Source organism: Protomyctophum parallelum (genome assembly GCF_964188405.1).
Source record: "Protomyctophum parallelum genome assembly, chromosome: 21".
Classification (NCBI taxonomy): domain Eukaryota; kingdom Metazoa; phylum Chordata; class Actinopteri; order Myctophiformes; family Myctophidae; genus Protomyctophum; species Protomyctophum parallelum.
Window position 1 is genome coordinate 23,983,919 of NC_139713.1, and position 20,108 is coordinate 24,004,026.

The 20,108-nt window shown below is 42.2% G+C and overlaps 1 pseudogene across 1 annotated transcript in view; it reads left to right on the forward strand.

The window, feature by feature from the left end:
- LOC310879396 (ephrin-A5b-like) overlaps positions 1-14,331 on the forward strand; it is a 94,210-nt pseudogene extending 79,879 nt beyond the window's left edge. Inside the window, exons 3-5 of the transcript XR_014571106.1 lie at positions 7,162-7,227; positions 7,378-7,458; positions 9,167-14,331. The product of XR_014571106.1 is annotated as an ephrin-A5b-like (transcript). The remainder of the gene's footprint in view (positions 1-7,161; positions 7,228-7,377; positions 7,459-9,166) is intronic.
- The last annotated feature ends 5,777 nt before the right edge of the window (positions 14,332-20,108 follow it).

Here is a 20,108-nt window from a genome sequence, read left to right on the forward strand (position 1 = left end):
TCAGTGGTGTCAATTGGGTATGCGAAGCTATGGCAGCTGCCATACCTTGAAAAAACAGAGGAAAATAGGCCAAAAAAGCAGCAAATAACCTCACGTAACTGCAAAGGTTTTGGCCGCACGAGCACAACGCATGCACATGCTTGAGCTTGCCATTGACCATATGCAGACTGCGTCCATCTTGCCAGCAAGGTGTTAACTAGGTGCAATTTCCCATTGACAGCACATTCATCCAAACAGAAAAGTCTTATCTGATTGTATTAAACGATGTCAAACTCACCAACATTGTAGCTGTACTAAAAGCTTGAATTATCCTTTCTATCTTCAAAGTGTTTTTTTTCCTTTCTCCTGCATCATGTGCATTGACGTTCTAGCTCATAACATATCTACGGTGGATTTTTATGAAACAAACACTTTGTAGATAGAGGATAATTCAAGCTTTTCGTACAGCTGCAATGTTGGTGAGTTTGACGTTGTTTATTACAATCAGATAGGACCTTTCTATTTGGATGAATGGGTTGTCAATGGGAAATTGCATCTAGTTACCACCTTTGCTGGCAAGATGGACATGGTCTGCATGGTCAAACAATACCTTGGGCTTTAGCTGAAATGACGCCACTGTACATACTGTACCTTTAACTTGGAAAGTGTAACCCTACCATACCTTATGAAGTCATGACTTGGCTATAATGTTTGGAGCACAGAACAGAAATGCCTTAGTTCCTCCACCATAGCTATACCAGGTATGATCCAGTGTGGGGAGAGAGAAGTGCTGCTGGATTGGGAAATACGAGTCAAGGGAAAATCTCGAAACGTTCCTGCTGCATTCCCTCTTAAGCCTAATTTATACTTGCACGGCTGGTGTACAGTATGCATGGCATGCCGCCGTAAATAGCAGATGTACAAGCTCACAACGCGCCACGTTTGCGACATTGTTGCGAGCTTGTAGATCGGCTATTTCACTGACCTCGACACCAGCACGCAACTTAAGTATAAACCCAGGCTTTACAGAGCGTAAAGAGAGCCTCGCGCCTCAAACCGCACACCATGTGATTCGGAATAACGGCGTCTGACGAATTGGTTGGTCCTTCAAAGACGCATGCTTTGGTTGGCCGTTCTGGCCGACAGGGGATCTAAGGATATTTCTTTTTCCACTGAATTAGGTGAAATGGCGCAGGGCTTTGGCATCTGGGAGCTGGTAATTGACTTAAACCCTGGGTTAACTGACGGGCTCCGCTTAATGTGAAATTGAGTCGAGATGATGTTCGCGGAGGCCTTTGATGACGGATGGTCATGTATGTACTTAATGTAGTGTAGAGCATCCACAGAGAGAGAGTAAGAGGGGGGAGGGGGGGGAGGGGGAAGAGAGAGGTGGGGTGGAAAGGGAGGTAGAGATATGTGCAGACAGTCCATAATGGCCTGGAGCCGTTTTCTGTCAGTGACTCAAATTTGTGAGTCATCTGTCAGATCTTTGTTCAACCAAATACCCGGTTCTTTCTTTCTCCTTCCATCCTTTTTCTCAGGAACTCCGACATACAGTACAGAATAACAAACGTCTCGTATTAAAACCCAGAGCACTAGGTGTAGAAACAAGACACTCCACACACCACCAGCATCTTCTGAACTTTCGCCCTGGCTGTTTTTCTAAAAGATCGCATAACTCCAGCATGGGGGTGGCTGGCTGTTTTGCGGGGGACGTTCTTTGCTTGGAAGTGAAATTTGACATCATCGTTTTGTGTGTTGTTTGGTAAGGTTTCCGCAAACCCTCGACCGCTCCAAGTTTGGGGGAAAATAGATTTGGCATATTTCATCCATTATAATATTTATTACTATGTTTCATACACGGGAATTTCACGGTCAAATCCTCAGTGTCAATTAAGGCATTTAAAACTCAGGAGAGAGTATGGCAGAGTTAAATTCCCATTGAAAAGAAATATTCACGTAATTCCTGAATAACACCCGATTTACATATTTTTCCCCACCAAGATGACAGTAAAAATATGTTGATCCAAACAAGCTGGTTTGCATTACAGTAAATCTCTCTCTCCGGCGTTATCGGCAGGCAGCATCGGGAGTCCGTGTCGTGTTGCATGTTTGGCCGTGTGTGTCTGACGCAACAAAAGAGCAACACAGTGGGTTGATAGTTAATACTCGGTGTTGTACATGCAAAGCGGGGTTGCGGGCATAGTGTGAACTGACAATGACATAAACGATGTCCGCTTGTCTCACCCGACGAACACAGACACTCCTTTGTCCTGTCCTGTCTGTCCCCCCCCCCCCCCCCCCCCCCCCCCCGCACTGATAGTCATATTCCCCTTGGGCAGGGGGGGGAATCAAATGGATGACACCTGTGGTTGGCTGACAGGCCCGGTGCTTTTACAGGAAGCGTCCCATAGTGTGGTGGTTCTCAATGTCTGGTTCTGGTGCCTTCAGGGGTCCTTCCAACAGGTGTCTCAGGCGGGGGACACGGGGCTTTGTCACTTTTGAACTCTCCACTTGACTTAACCATTTTTGAGGGGCGCTATCCCCTCTTATGTCCAGCTTTGACGGTCTGTGTAAACGCAAACATTGGAGACAAAAGTGTGTAAACGCAAACATCGAAGTCAGGATGCAAATTGCGATTGGCCAGAATGAGATGATGTATGATAAGAGCGCCCCTCACTTCACACGGGTGTGATTTTTTAAACGATATTTCTATAGTTGTAGTGCTCAGTGTGAACGGCCCTTTACGGGGCAGACCCGTGAGGGTCCGATTGGACCCCCGGTGGTCCCATCGGACCCTACATTGAGAAACTGTGTCCTAGTGGGATATGCGGGGGAAGGGTGGGGGGGGGGGGGGGGGCACAGGCGGGTCAAAGGTCATCGGAGACTTGACAACCGGGGGCCTGAACCGGGCTAGGGGCTTTCTGGCGGTCTCAGAAGCCGTGCATGTTTTTCTAATAGAGCGGTGAGCGGGTCACAAAGAGAGAGGGGGAAGTCTGATCCTAATCTCGGGGGATAGAAATCCAATTTTGCGAGGAGACAGTTGAGAGTCTGGCTCTCCCTGTGTGAGAGAGATGACTGTCTCTCTTGTAAAGCCCCCTTCCTGCTTCAAAAGCCCAGGTCTCTCTCTCTCTCTCTCTCTCTCTCTCTTTGCCATATGGAGAGACACACAGAGACAGAAAGAGAGAGAGAGAGACCTGGCTGCATCATTATTATGACTCGAATGATAAGCATAAGCCCAGTTACGCTGCAGAGCATTGTAAATCCCAGTCATTCATCACAATTATTACCTAGTAGTACTGCAGTAGCCCTTATCGGAGTACTCTGAGGCCTGTCCATGACATCAGTATCACATTATGACATCCGTAAACTCCATATTTGGGCATGTACTGTAGGCAGAGCACTTACAGTATTTATGACATCTGCCATCTCCACATATGGGCATAATCCACAGACAGATACACGTAGGCTACAGTAGACAATTCTAGAGATTCCTGGAATGTATAGATTATCATTACAAACACAAATTTAAAACAAAAAACGTCAAAGCGACAATTTCCATTGCTGCTTTGAAGCGTTGGGCTACTACAATTCATTGGCATTCCTCAGCCAGAGGATGTTAATAATGCTCTTAATGTGCTTTTTGTGCTTATTGTGTTCACCTGCATCTTTGTATTCGTAGTGTGATGTCTGTGTGTCTGTGTGCCGGATAAGGTCTGTGTTCTGTGTGCCTGATGAGGTCTGTGTGTCTGTGTGCCAGATGAGGTCTGTGTTCTGTGTGTCTGTGTGCCTGATGAGGTCTGTGTTCTGTGTGTCTGATGAGTGGAGAGTTGGATTGTACAATGTTCTGCTTACATTATACCTCTTGTGTAATAGTGAGGAAGTTGAGGGCAAGGTGCAACAGCTGGCCAAATAAGATGTTTGAGTGAATTGCCAAGCGTCATGATTAGATATTTGTGAAATCTTTGGTCAAGAATAAGTATTATTTTTGGACAAATTACCCTGTGTGCATACAGTACAGTGTACACTGCATATCCCTGGTGTACATTGATCAGTGGTTCTCACTCCAGGGGTCTGTGGGGGTTTTCGAAAGCAGATCTAAGATGCGTTTTGAGTTTATATTAGACAATTTAGACCTGAGGCCGATTCTGAAAACGCCTTCTAAAACCTAAAGTTTCTGGAAACCTTCAAATTCCTATTGGAATTTTCAAATCTTCAAAGAATCTTGAAAGATTGGCTGAAACGGCAAGACTTTTGGGTGGCCAGTCCCAGGCCAAATAGTTTTTGGCTGTGAAAAAAGGGGGTTTGTGAAGCACTGACTCACATTGAGCATGCTAGCAGTGCCCCAGACGTTTGTGCTGAGCTCCTCCCGGCTGAGGTAAGAGACCAAAGTGCTTTGTTCCCAAAGATGAAGTGATCCTCACAAGGCAAACATCTGATCCGTTGGTATTTATATCAGCCTATGTCTAATTCACCGCACAGTCACACCAAAGCCTTGGGTTACATGCTATCTGAGCCAGTCTGCTGATGTGCGTGCGTGGGTGTGTGTGTGTGTGTGTGTGTGTGTGTGTGTGTGTGTGTGTGTGTGTGTGTGTGTGTGTGTGTGTGTGTGGCAGGTGTGTGGCAGGTGTGTACTTTGGATGTTTTTGGAATCCTGATTCCGAAAGGGACCATTCATTTGTACAACAATTCATTGAAGTTACAACACAGGTTTTGCATACATAACTTGCTAACAGTACCAGAGTATTTCTACTGCTGCTTAAATCAAAGATCAGAGTGCTTCTTTCTTGCATCCAGCACTGACGCAGCATGCTGGTAGACATGACTAATGCTCCATGGATCAAGTGTTGCAGCTGCTCGTGCACCTTTTGTACATTTGGTTCGGAACGGTTGCGAGCCGGTTTCACACACCAGAGATGGCCGATCTACAAGCTCACAATGTGTCACAGCGTGGCGCGTCGTGACTTAGTAGAACAGCACCATAAGTCAGTCACGAATCGATGATTACTATCAGAATACAGAGCTTTAACTTTAACAAAATTAATGTTAAACGTTTTTTTGTTGCATTTTAACCAACTTTTTAACTTTTTTGGTTTAAAGCAAAAATCACATGCAGCACCTTTTACTCAGAATTGTACTGTGTGACACTAACAGAGCCATAAAATGAGAGACGGAGAGTTCCAGCCACTGTTACTCGATACTTGCTGACACAGACAGAAGCGACGTGATTTACCCATCGTCTGCTGCCTCGGTTCCTATATCATTGCTGTTGGGTATAAACCTCTTATCTCCACGTTTTTCCAGTATTTTTCGCCCTACTTGGTCATACCACAGCGTCACACAAAAGTAGCCGATCCACAAGCGACCTTGTGGTTCTGCTGCTTTTGATGCTTTTTTATTTGAATCCTGAAAAGTTTTGGACATAATGAGGTTTCCACCTGACAGAGATGATATATAACATCAATGTCGGGTGGAAACCTTGTATGTCAAAATCTATGTCTCAAAGATAAGGGTGCAAAAAGGGTCCACTGTAGTCATTATTAGTCACAGTCGTCATGCGCCGCTTTTGCTTGCTGCTGTAGTGTTACGAAGTAGGACATTAAATTGACACAAAAACGCACAAAGTCGAAACGTGGAGATAGGAGGTATCTGCAGCGACAGCGAACCATAACTCTCATCTTCAAGTTCTTAAAGATGATTTTTATCTTGTTTCATAGCCGCCCGCGCCATCTGATAAGCGCCTTTGAAATGAGAGCCTAAGTCGTTCCTGGACGGTATGAGGGATATTCTGACCCGGGCTTTACTTTTATATCAGGAATTTATTACCGCTGTGAAAGAATCCATCCAGTGAAGTAGCTGGGAGAAGTGATATAGTGTAGTGATCCCCCTGTATACGCAGATGTGCATAGTTGTGAATGCACCAGGCGCACTCACACACGCAGGCACACATGCACTATGCAAGCAGTGTGGCTGCATACCGCATGCACGCACAAACACACACACACGCCAGCACATTTTGATTTGGTTTAAGCATAGTCTTTTGAATAATGTTCAATTTTGTCATATTTTAGTCATCTGAAATGTTTTAGTCGACTAAATATCATAAGATTTTAGTGGACTAAATTGAACACTTTTTAGTAGACGATTTAGTAGACTAAATGTATTTTGGGGGGCCTTGATGGCGTCATAATGGCTGATTTTAGACTTTGCTCCATGCTGAAAATAGCCGATCTACATAGCCGATCTCCAATGCGTCGCAGCATGACACGGTCTGAGCTTGTAGATCTGCTATTTCCAGAGCGCAACACCATGAGCGCACCCAAACATAAAATGACTTGTCTTTTAGTTCTACTGGATCTCTTCTCCACTAGTCCCTCCCTAACATTTTAGTAATTTTTTATTTGTTGACGAAATTGTCAATATATTTAGTCATCAAGGTTTACTTTTAATTTAGTGTTAAATGTATTTAGTTTTCGTCAGTGAAAAAAAGGGTCGTCGACGAACATTTTTGGTCATAGTTGTAGTCGTCAAAATCAACACTGACACACAGGCACATTCACTGTACATTTACACGGGGTGTGTGTGACTGTATGTGTGTGTGTGTGTGTGTGTGGCCAGAAGAAGCAGTTTTGAGCGACTGGTCAGGCAACGGGAAGTGACAGAGGTCAGGTTAAAGGTCATGAACAGACCCCAGAGGTCGGGGGGGGGGGGGGGGGGGGTGCAGGGGGGAGGTTCAGAGAAGAGCACAGCCAATAAGCAGTCAGTGACTCTCAATACATTTAATTTCAAGGATCGCCAGTTTGTTATTCATTAGGCCACGGACCCCCATTTCATCTTTTTCTCTATAGTCTAACTCTGAAAAAGGCTCTCCTCGTTTGACCCGTATACGGGTCAATTTGGTTCCATTTTTAGTTACACTGTGGTTTACAGACCTGTAAAGCTCCATTTTGTTGCTATTATTACTATCAATAATTGAGAACCTGTAGTACCATTGCTCTGTTGAACGAGACGCAACATGTTGTGGAATGCAAGCCCAAATGCTAGAGGTGACCTTGGAAGAGAGCTTACTTTTATTTTGGTGAAGTTGGATATGGATCGGTTTCTCAGTATTGTGTCAAAAGCCACGTCGGAATGATATATGTTATAATACGTGTTTGGTGTTTTTATTGTCTTTTTTTGCAGCCTCTACTATTGACGACAGGGGTAGAAGGAGCTGCCTTCGTCTCAAAGTGTTCGTCAGGCCTGCCAGTAAGTGGATTTCTGGAGAATGTCGTATTCCGATCCATTAAGCATTTTCTCATACATTCTATTCTGTGCTGCTTCTGGAGGCCTCCAGAGTGAATGACGTCTGACTCCGCTGATATTCACATCTCTGCTTCTTTCCTCCTTTTGTTGCAGACAATTGTGTGAAGAATTCAGTGACCGTGCAGGAAGGCGTCGATTTCGACGAGAGGATTCACAATTCCCTAGAACCTCGAGGTGTGTGTGTGTGTGTGTGTGTGTGTGTGTGTGTGTGTGTGTGTGTGTGTGTGTGTGTGTGTGTGTGTGTGTGTGCCATTGTGTGTGTGTGTGCCATTGTGTGTGAGCCTGCTTGTTTTTGAACTGTGTGTGTATGTACTGTGCAGCAGTGGTGTAAATTAACTAAGTGCATGTACTCAAGTACTGTACAATTTAGATTGTGGGTGCGTGTTTGTGTGACCGCGTGTGCGTGGACAGCAGCATGTCTAAACTCAACTCACATTATTACGGCGCCAAGGGCATAACGAACAAATCGGTTGTCTCTCGGAAATCTAAACGGATTCCGATGTCCCTGATTGATTGTTCTCCCAGGAAGGAAGGGAACGGTTTCAAAGGCAGAGCGCATTTTCACACCCCACATATTTAATTCTACTTTTAACTCCTAACTGTTAGGAGCAATGGGCAGCTACTGAACAGCACTCATGGGAGCAGTTTAGACATTATCTGGGTCTCGCTCGAGGGAGACTTTGACTCAGTGCTGGGATCGAACCGGGGAACTTTCTGATTCCCAGGCGGCTGCTCTCCCTCCGTAAAAACATGTGGTTCAGTCATTCTGACTGGCTTCAAACCAGGAACCTGAGAGAGAAGATGAATGTGAAAGCCTACAAGTGGCCACAGAAATATGTAGTTGCTAAGCTACGGTACAGTCACTCACAAAGAAAATTATTATTCCGTGTTTAAGAAGCTTGAATTCTCACGGTTTCAGTTTTTTAGAAACTCGTGCTTCAACAGGTTGGGGTCAGCATAAGTATGTGATGCCTTATTTTGTGTAGCTGTGAGCCTCTACCTTTGTATTGAGTCCATAACCTTTTTAGTGAATACCATATAAATTGGTTAACATCTATTTTTAGAGTATGTTAATAGACTCTAACTATCACAACTGTGGCTGTTGGAGGTGGTCTCTCCAACCGAGCATCTACTGGTTGGCAAGCAGTATTGCATGAAACTCAAATGGAAATATTCCCTTATTCTAATCCTGGGGCAGGACATGAATGTTATGGATTGCAGCTTTAAATGACAAATGAAGAAATGATCATGCAGTAATATATTAACTGTTTGTCTGCCACACGGTGGCACGTGCACACGTATCCTGGTGCTGGGGGTATGAAAGGCGTTGCTTAGCAAACGGGCCAGTGTTAAAAGTTGATTTTCAGCTAAACCGTTTAATGTTTGATTTGAAGCTTTATCTACGAGATATCCCGTAGTTGGCATACAACTGGTGTAGACGGAAACTACGAGATATTTCACGGTTGGCATACAGTACAAAGAATTAAAGGACGACCTCACCACTTTTCAACCTATCTTCATATAATTGGTCCTCCAAATGTTCATGATAAAATAGCACTTTCTTTCTACTTGGTCTGTCTCATAGCAGGGCAGTTCAGAAACCCGTCTTCCAGTGACATCATCGATGGGGAATCCAAGCTAATAGAATCGGCAGGCTTTCTATTCCTGAAAAGTTACAATGATAAAACGATAATGGAAGCCATCGAACGATAATAAAAATAATTCTTGTTTAAAAAAAAATAAAAAATCTGACGATGATGTTACTGGAAGACCCACAGCCCTCCTATGAGACACAGACCAAGTGGTGACGTTGTCCTTATATGTCCCAGTTGTTCTCAACTTTAATGCTAATCATTCTTTTTCCACCATCTCTTCCGTCCAGACGATACGAGTCACGAGTCGGCCGAACCCTCCCGGGGAGACGTCAGCTCGTCGCCATGCCTCCACACCTCCGCCCTCCAGCTCGGCTCCACCCTGCTGTTACTGCTGGCGGCGGCCATCTTGTCTTCATAGCACTCTCTCTCTCGTTGTTCCTGTGAGATTTATCTGGGAACGGACTGTCCTGATTGGACCACAGCATCCCCCCTTAACCCCGCCCTCCCCAAAAAATAAACCCACCGCCCACTCCCCTCCCCCAAGGAGCACTTTTAAAAGAAAATAAGAAAAAGAAAGGATGAAAAAAAAAAGATTGAAAAACTGTCAGACAATCTCTCTTTCTCTCTCGGTGGAGGAGAGGAATAGGGACTTCGGTGGGAGAAGCCTTTTCTTTTTGTTTGTGATGTTAGGAAGAGAATTGCCTATTAGTGCGCCCTCCGTTATTTTAAACATGGTGTACACAACATAAAGCCTGGTGGTTTACAGTATGCTTCGTAGTACGACTGTGTCGCGTGCCAAAAATAGCTGATCTATAAGCTTGTAGATTGTCTATTTTAGGAAACCTTCGTACAATAACACAGAGGGGAAAGTATACACACATGCTGACAAACAGACGCGCGCACACGCACACACACACACACACACACACACACACACACACACCCACACACACACACGGTAAATGCAAACACAGACATTAAACACAATCATGGCATCGCTAAAAGTCTAATCGGAATGGATCTTGAGCCTTCCAATAACAACAGTGGAAGTCTACCACGGGAGCTTGAATCTGTCCCAAGAGCAGTGGTGGAACAAGTAAAAGTACCAATACTACGATATAGAACTACTCTGTTACGGAGGGGTAAAATACTCATTTTTGTATGTTATTTTTATTTGACTCCTAATGTAACTTGAAAATAGTACAAGTGTACTTGGGTAAAAGTACAAAAGTATTGGCATTAAAATGTACTTGAGTACTAAAAGTAAAAGTACTCATTATGTGCCATTTCAAGTTTTCAAATGTATAAACATCTTTTGAAAATAGCCGAACAACGATTTTCAAATGTATATAGGGCTGAAGTCGTTACTGTATGTTTTGTAATAATTATCAAAATCTACAACTAGTAACTAAAGTTTTCAAAACATTGTAGTGTAGTAACAGTACAATATTAGCCCCGGAGATGTAGTGGAGTATAAGTAAAAGTATTGGATACTGGAAATACTCAAGTCAAAATTGTACTTAAGTAAATGTACGTAGTTACTTTCCACCACTGCCCAGGACCGATGAGATCAGCCTATCGCGACGAGGAGAGAGAGAGATCAGCCTATCAAGGCGAGGAGAGAGAGAGAGAGAGAGAGAGAGAGAGAGAAAAAACAACTTAACATGACATACTGGACATTGGAAAGGAAGAAAGGACGCTCGTTTGGTTTTTGGTTTGGAGCCTCTGTTGCCGCCGTCTGGGACGGAGCGAGCCCGGTGGACAGGTAGAACTTTGAATGGATGTTTGTTTTCTCACAGAGCGTGTGCACGCACGGAGGATCCTCTCGGAAGGAGAAGTTTTTTCATTTACTTTGTGTTCAGATATAGGAGGTGAACCTAGCGATCGATTAATGTATTTTCTTTTTTCTTTTTTTTAAACACAGTCACGTAATTCAAGTGTAGCAGCCAACACGGGGTGTATATTCGAGAGGACGTGTAGAAGTCGATAACGGTATTTTTGCCAGGCAAATGTATTTTCCTATTTATTGTGAGGTCATTTGTGCTTTTGTTTTCCTCTGTTTCTGATTTAATCTCTAACTACAGTACGGTAGAATATTGTTGTTCTAACAAAATTCCGTACACTCATACTGTATAACAAAAGGTTGATACAATCTTGCAGCATATTGTATACAATATCTGTATCTGGCGTTTGGGCTCAACGCTGAGAGAAATAGACGGATTTTACTTGTGTTTTCAACCCAGAAAAATAATTCATCTGACGTGCTATCAGGGTGTAGAAATCTTATATACGTATTTGTGTTTTGTATTCGTCATAATGAAAGGCACACAATGTATAAGTCAAGTTTGTTTAACTTCTTAGTGTTACTTTTATTTTTTTTGCTAATTGCCATAACACAATTACAGTTATGTACATACAGACACATTTCCTACAAAATTCAGGGATATGTCCATGCTTAAAGCAGCTTGATTTTTTTCTTTTTAATCTTTTGATTGGCGTCTTCTTTCCTCCATGTTAAAACAGCACAGCGTTTCGGTGGTGGGCATGGGTTACAGTGACCCACGCTCGCTCCAGGGCAGGGTCCCTGTGGTGAGAGAGTGGGGCCGGGGGTGGTGGTGGTCCCCGTGGTGAGAGAGAGGAGGAGGAGGGGGGGGGGTGGAGGGTGGCGTGATTCAGCTGCGCTCTTTGATGTTGAGTAAAGTGGCGTCCATGCAGACTCTGTACCGGGGGCACCCTCATACAGGTTATTTCTGGGATGAAAAATCGACCACCAACAGAGATGGAAAGAGAGAAACGAGCAGTGGTGGGGAATGTATTGCATTTCTTTACTTAAGTAAAAGTATCAATACTGCAATGTAGACATTATTCTCTTACAAGTAGAAGTCCCATATTCAACATATATTTGAGTAAAAGTACAAAAGCATCAGCATCAAAATATACAAAGTACCTAAATTAAAAGTAGCCTCCTCATTGTGAAGAATGTCCTGTTTAACACGTTCAAAATGTGAAAACACAAATAGCTGATCTGCAAGCTCACAATGCGATCTGCAAGCTCACAATGCAACACATTGTGAGCTTGTAGATAACAAAGTATTGAAAATCGGAAATACTCAAAATTGTACTTAAATACAGTACTTGAGTAAATGTACTTAGTTACTTAGCACCACTGGGAGGGGAGAGGGGGAGGTGTACTGTTCGGGGGTCCGTGGTTGGATTCAGCAGCGAGCGAGAGAGGTGTCCTGTTCGCCAAGGGCCAGCTGAAACACTAGCACCACCAGGCACCAGCGGACCAGGGGAGAGAGAGAGAGAGAGAGAGAGAGAGAAGGGGTTAGGAGAGATGAAGTGGTATAGTGCTCCCGCTGAGATCAATAGCAATGTACTTTCTCTTTTTTTTAAGGCAGAAGCATAGGGTAAATATATCCTATATCCAACCACCAACCCTGGCATCACTGGTGCGTTAATGTTCACGCTTAAGACAGCTGAAAGACAAACCCCTGCTAGTTTTTTCCACCGGAAAAAACAATGCTACTATACCCGTTAGTGGCCGGCTCAATGGCGTTCTCTCACTGCTGCCTCGCCACGACAAAACAATAGACACGGCGCCATTGTCACAGAAGGAATTCACTCCAGACACACTGCAAATATTATGGGAAATGTGAATCGGTTATTTCTCTGGATACTGTGTATCCAACAATTAGTCTATTATGTAATATAACAGTGTTAGATAGTTTAGTTTTTTTTAACACCTCTTTTGAAGGGCGATTTAACTGACACATTAGCGTTCAAAGGAAGAAAAAGGTCATAGGCATATATATATATATAATTATATATTTATATATATATATATAATTATATATTTATATATATATATATAATTATATATATATTTGTGCTTACTTTTTCTTCCTATGTCTTTTCTATGAAAACAGGATCAACTTTGCAGCCTATCTGTAAATCCAAGATACTGTTTGTACGGTGGAACATTTTGTACAAGCTTGTGCACATATCAAACATGCAGTTTTTGGTCGGGACGGGGTCAAGTGCCCACATTAAACGGCCCGGAGGAGGAAATCAAACATTTCCCACTCAAGCCCATTTCAACAACCACAAATGATTTTACCATGATTTTACCTCTCAGAATTATTTTTGTTGTTTTTTTAGACCTTTTCTACGGTTGGCTTTGGTCTCAGCCAACCTGTTCTGTTCCAGCCGAGGCTGTGCTAACGATGTTGTACGAGCTGAACGAGGAGATGCAATGACTCTTTTCTTATTTTTCCTTAGTTAAACTACGCATGGTTGCAATGTTTTTCTTTGAAACAGTAAAAGAAATAGGGGTGGGTGGGGGGAAGGTGGGGTTTTACTTCTGGAGTTCACTCTCCGTGCTACATTTGATGTACAACGTTATGTGCTAAAAAATCAGGGCAGGGAGTTGGTTGGAGTGACTCCTTTTTTTCCCGCCTGACTTTGGTACCATGTAGCCTGAAGCTAACACCACTGTGGCCCTGCTGGTTTATCTGTGTTGACCTTGTCCTCGATGCCTGTATATCAAGTCCCCTAATGTCCATTCTCCATCATCTGTACATTCTTTAGAAATGAGGTGTCATGTTTTTTTTTTATCATTATTATTAATTTCCAAGTATCGAGCATGGGTCGCGTTGCTATTCAACGCAAGGTATGTTGTCGTTGAATAATTGTGTTGCTGCTAGCAAAAGGTTTTACGGAGCGTGTTTTTTGTCCCCATGCCGAAGAGATGTACAGTACTGTGTTCAGTGGTGGGAAAAAGTACTCATTAATCATTATTTAAGTAAAACTATCAATGCTGCAATGTAGAATACTCAGTTTTCAAGTAAAAGTCCGGAATTCGAAATTGACTTTTGTAAAAGTACAAAAGCAATGGCATAAAAATATACTTAAAATAATTTTGTAGTTTTGTAATAATCAAAATCTACAAAGTAACTATTAAACTCAAGTTTTCAAATAAATGTAGTGGAGGAAAAGTACAATATTTCGATTAGAGATGTAGTGGAGTAGAAGTAACATGGAAATTGGAACTACTCGAGTAAAGTAAAAAAATAAAAATGGTACTTAAGTACAGTACTTGAGTAAATGTATGTTACTTTCCACCACTACGTACAGTACTGTGTTGGGAAAAGCGTGTCCATTTTAAAGGAAGTGTAATATTGTAGTGTTGTCACTTGTCTCAACACCAGTCCTTGCTCCTTTCCCAAGTCCCACAAATACTCGCCTATACGCTGTCTGTTTTCCCTACATTTTTCTCTAGGCTATTGTAATATCTTTCCATGCTCAATTCCTCACGAGAATTTTCTACAAAAAACTAAACTAAAACTAAAGGCCATTGTTTGTAAATACACGTGTTGGATCAGCTATGACTAACTAAAGAAAAAAAATCTGAAGAAAAGAAGATTTAATAAAAAGTTATTTGTCGTTGTAATTACTGTCTGGTTTGTATTCATTGTTTTGTAAATGAGTGACTTTCTGATATGGAAGGGAAGTCAAATAGGAAGACTTAACTTTGTTTTTTTCCCTGACATGAATCGAAGAACAACCGTCAACAAGTGACAGATATTGTACTGGCTGTCAGTTGAATATGCATAATCATTACACAGTCTCACCAGTGGCTGAACAGTCTGTAGAAAACTCTGGATCTGCTCTGCTGATTCAGACTACACCTACTTAGTCACTTAGTGACGGGTGGGGCCCAATTTAGCACACCTGTGGGGAGCCTATAAGTAGAAAGCTCACAATGAGCTAGCCTGGTTAATAAACAAGACTAATATCGCACGGACCGCGGGATATTAGTCTGGGGAGGCTCAGCTTGGATTTCATTTCCAGGGGGGCGGGTTGAAACATTTTCTCTTTGACGCAATTGGTCAGAGCTACTGTCAGTCAAAGGTCTCAAGCATTGAAAGTCACTGTACCAAAGCCTGCCCATATTGCATACCGTGTCCCGATTGGCCGCCCCATTTCTCTGGTGTAGGAAATGGGCGTACAATTGAGCCTCTCCAGACCGTAATCCGCCGGCAGGCAATTTATTTTTGCCAACGGCTGATTCGGTCTGGTTTATTAACCAGGCTAACAATGAGCAACCATTGTGTGGAGAGGCTCAACCATGCCGACCTTTATTGTGATGCATTGAGTAAGTTAAATAAACTGCTCTGAATCTTGAAATTACCTGGTCTGTGGCCCTTCATGGGGCATCTTACAGGTGTAAGTGTGTAGAGTAGACTTATAGCCAGCAGCCTCTTTTTACTAGCCAAATAATTATTTTAAGCTACTATAGTCCATGGTTTCCAAACGCATACCATGCTGTCCATCTAAATTCTAAACGGATGGTTAAATATAAGTTCCCTGAGCCTTCAGTTAATACACCTCTAAATGTTCAAATCCCTGTTCTCCTATAGCTTAATGCTGGAGTGTTTCAACTTTACTAACTGAGGGCTAACACACACAATTACCAGGAGATGTTCACTGTGTGTCTGACTGATGGTGCAATGGTCTAATGATCAGTCTCTCTGTACGGACATTCTATGTTCAAGTCCCATTGCTCCTATATATAGCACAATGCTAATGTTTCTCATCCTCCGCAACACCCATTCTCATACACCGCTATACTTTTAAGTATGTTGCGGTAGAGAGAACGTCATCATTTTGGACCATGGGCTATAGCCCATATCGTACGGCATACTATAGCACACCGTTTTTCATCATTTTTGAGGATTTGAAAAAAATGGAAAAAAACGATGGGTTATAGCCCATTGTTTTTTTTAATTTTAGATTTTTTTTTATCCTCGTTTTTCATCATTTTGGACCATGGGTTATAGCCCATATCGTACGCTGTTTTTCATCATTTTTGAGGATTTGAAAAAAAATTAAAAATAAAAAAAACGATGGGTTATAGCCCATTGTTTTTTTTAATATATATATATTTTTTTATCCTCGTTTTTCATCATTTTGGACCATGGGTTATAGCCCATATCGTACGGCATACTATAGCACGCCGTTTTTCATCATTTTTGAGGATTTGAAAAAAATGGAAAAAAAACGATGGGTATTGTTTTTTTGAATTTTTGATTTTTTTTTAATCCTCGTTTTTCATCATTTTGGACCATGGGCTACAGCCCATATTGTACGGCATACTGTAGCACGCCGTTTTTCATAATTTTTGAGGATTTGAAAAAAAAGAAAAAAAACGATGGGTTATAGCCCATTGTTTTTTTGAATTTTAGATTTTTTTTTTATCCTCGTTTTTCATCATTTTGGACCATGGGCTATAGCCCATATTGTACGGCATACTGTAGCACGCCGTTTTTCATCATTTTTGAGGATTTAAAAAAAATGAAAAAAACGATGGGTTATAGCCCATTGTTTTTTTTGAATTTTTGAATTTTTTTTCATCCTCGTTTTTCATCATTTTGGACCATGGGCTATAGCCCATATCGTACGGCATACTGTAGCACGCCGTTTTTAATCATTTTTGAGGATTTGAAAAAAATGAAAAAATGAAAAAAACGATGGGTTATAGCCCATTGTTTTTTTTAATTCTTGAATTTTTTTTTATACTCGTTTTTCATCATTTTTGACCATCCCACTGAGCAATAGCTGGCTATTAGACGTGTGTCTAAAAATGGGATAAAAAACGTCTAAAAATAGACGTCTAAAAAACGTCTAAAAATAGACGTCTAAAACACGTCTATTTTTAGACTTGTTTTAGACGTTTATAAACAGAACATTCAGGGTTCAAGTCTCCTGAAGAACATTTTTACTGTCCATCTAAATTCTAAACGGTTGGTTAAATATAAGTTCCCGATTGCACCTCACATGCCAGTGTGGCACCGGAGATAAACCGGGGCTTTATAAACAGAACATTCAGGGTTCAACTCTCCTGAAGAACATTTTCACTGTCCATCTAAATTCTAAATGGCTGGTTAAATATAAGTTCCCGATTGCACCTCACATGCCAGTGTGGCACCGGAGATAAACCGGGGCTTTATAAACAGAACATTCAGGGTTCAACTCTCCTGAAGAACATTTTTACTGTCCATCTAAATTCTAAACGGTTGGTTAAATATAAGTTCCCGATTGCACCTCACATGCCAGTGTGGCACCGGAGATAAACCGGGGCTTTATAAACAGAACATTCAGGGTTCAACTCTCCTGAAGAACATTTTCACTGTCCATCTAAATTCTAAACGGCTGGTTAAATATAAGTTCCCGATTGCACCTCACATGCCAGTGTGGCACCGGAGATAAACCGGGGCTTTATAAACAGAACATTCAGGGTTCAACTCTCCTGAAGAACATTTTTACTGTCCATCTAAATTCTAAACGGTTGGTTAAATATAAGTTCCCGATTGCACCTCACATGCCAGTGTGGCACCGGAGATAAACCGGGGCTTTATAAACAGAACATTCAGGGTTCAACTCTCCTGAAGAACATTTTCACTGTCCATCTAAATTCTAAACGGCTGGTTAAATATAAGTTCCCGATTGTACCTTACATGCCAGTGTGGCTCAAAAGATAAATCTGAGGTTCGTAATCCAAAGGTTACTGGTTCAAAACTCAAACAAAACTAATACTCAACCAAAGCTGCAGTAATTTGAATTTTTCAAGGCTAGAATAGAAAATAAAAACTCAAAAGCACCAGGAGACATCTGCTGAATGCCCCAAGGTGCCTTGTGGGGCGGCAGTGGCTCAGGGGTAGAGTGCCTGGATGGTAACCATAAGGTTGCCAGTTCAAACCCGGGCTCCCCCAGAGTTACTGTCAAAGTGTCCTTGAGCAAGACACTGAACCCCTAATTGCTCCCGATGTGCTAGTTGGTGCCTTGCATGGTTTCCACTGCCATCGGTGTATGAATGGGTGAATGTAATGCACAATCTCTGTAAAGCACCTTGGATAAAGGCGCGTAGCGCCTTTATCCAAGGTGCTTTACAGAGATTGTGCATGCACCATTTACCATTTATGTTAAATTGGACATTTTCATGGTAAAAGGTTAGCTGGACAGGGTTCTTTCAGACATAAGCCCCAACCATTACATCTCAGGAAACAGGGGGAGAGAGTCTTCCAGCACCTTGATGTCATGACATGGGACTTGAACCTGCCAACTGTCTGTAGCAGAGGCAACGGGTCAAGCGCTCCACACCATTGAGCCAAGGCACATTTGGGCAATCAGCAGATGTCTCCTGGTGCTTTTGAGTTTTTATTTTTTATTCAAGCCTTGAAAAGTTCAAATTACTGCAGCATTGAGCTGTAGGAGGAACAGGACTTGAACATGGAATGTCTGTACTGAAAGCCTGATGATTAGACCACTGCACCATCAGTCAGACACTCTCAGGCAAAGTCTCCTGGTAATTTTGAAGTGATCTTTTGTGCGTTAGCCTTCAGTAAAGTTTAAATAACACAGAATCATATTAATCAGATGTTTCTCAGCGCTGTTGTTGAGGTCTTCTTTTGTATGATAGTGTAACAGCCGGGAATCGAACCCTGGTCTCCCACGTGGAAAGCCAACATCTTAACCACTACGACAATTAGAGTTTTGAGGTAGTCAGGCTGAGGCTGTGAGCCACTGCTAGAATAGCAGTAAATGAAGCTCAATAACTAGCATTAAACTTTAGGAAGAGTGGGATTTGAACATGAACTCTCTGTGCTGAATAGCCCCTACTACAACATCACTCAGTAACATCTGCCTCTTTGTACTGTTGAAGCGATCTTTTGTATGTTAGCCTTCAGATAGTAAAGTTGAAAGAATCAAGAGTTGAACATAGACTCACGTTCATCAGAGTGTAACACCCAGGAATCGAACACAGGTCCCCTGCACTGAAGGCCAACGTCTCCGCTGCCATCAGTGTATGAATGGGTGAATGTAATGCACAATCTCTGTAAAGCACCTTGGATAAAGGCGCGTAGCGCCTTTATCCAAGGTGCTTTACAGAGATTGTGCATGCACCATTTACCATTTATGTTAAATTGGACATTTTCATGGTAAAAGGTTAGCTGGACAGGGTTCTTTCAGACATAAGCCCCAACCATTACATCTCAGGAAACAGGGGGAGAGAGTCCTCCAGCACCTTGATGTCATGACATGGGACTTGAACCTGCCAACTGTCTGTAGCAGAGGCAACGGGTCAAGCGCTCCACACCATTGAGCCAAGGCACCTTTGGGCAATCAGCAGATGTCTCCTGGTGCTTTTGAGTTTTTATTTTTTATTCAAGCCTTGAAAAGTTCAAATTACTGCAGCATTGAGCTGTAGGAGGAACAGGACTTGAACATGGAATGTCTGTACTGAAAGCCTGATGATTAGACCACTGCACCATCAGTCAGACACTCTCAGGCAAAGTCTCCTGGTAATTTTGAAGTGATCTTTTGTGCGTTAGCCTTCAGTAAAGTTTAAATAACACAGAATCATATTAATCAGATGTTTCTTAGCGCTGTTGTTGAGGTCTTCTTTTGTATGATAGTGTAACAGCCGGGAATCGAACCCTGGTCTCCCACGTGGAAAGCCAACATCTTAACCACTACGACAATTAGAGTTTTGAGGTAGTCAGGCTGAGGCTGTGAGCCACTGCTAGAATAGCAGTAAATGAAGCTCAATAACTAGCATTAAACTTTAGGAAGAGTGGGATTTGAAAATGAACTCTCTGTGCGGAATAACCCCTACTACACCATCACTCAGTAACATCTGCCTCTTTGTACTGTTGAAGCGATCTTTTGTATGTTAGCCTTCAGATAGTAAAGTTGAAAGAATCAAGAGTTGAACATTGAATCACGTTCATCAGAGTGTAACACCCAGGAATCGAACACAGGTCACCTGCACTGAAGGACAACATCTTAACCACTAAGCCAAAGCAACTGCCTATGGCTCAGGGGAGATATGAGACTTTTGAGGTCATCAGGCTGAGGCTGTGAGCCACTGCTATACAATAAAAAAAATCAAAAAACGATGGGCTATAACCCATGTTTTTTTTTTTTTCATTTTTTTCAAATCCTCAAAAATGATGAAAAACGGCGTGCTATAGTATGCCGTACGGTATGGGCTATAGCCCATGTTCAAAAATGATGAAAAACGAGGTTATTTTTTTTTTCCAAAATTTAAAAAAACGATGGGCTATAACCCATGTTTTTTTTTTTGTTTTTTTTTTCAAATCCTCAAAAACGATGAAAAACGGCGTGCTATAGTATGCCGTATGGTATGGGCTATAGCCCATGTTC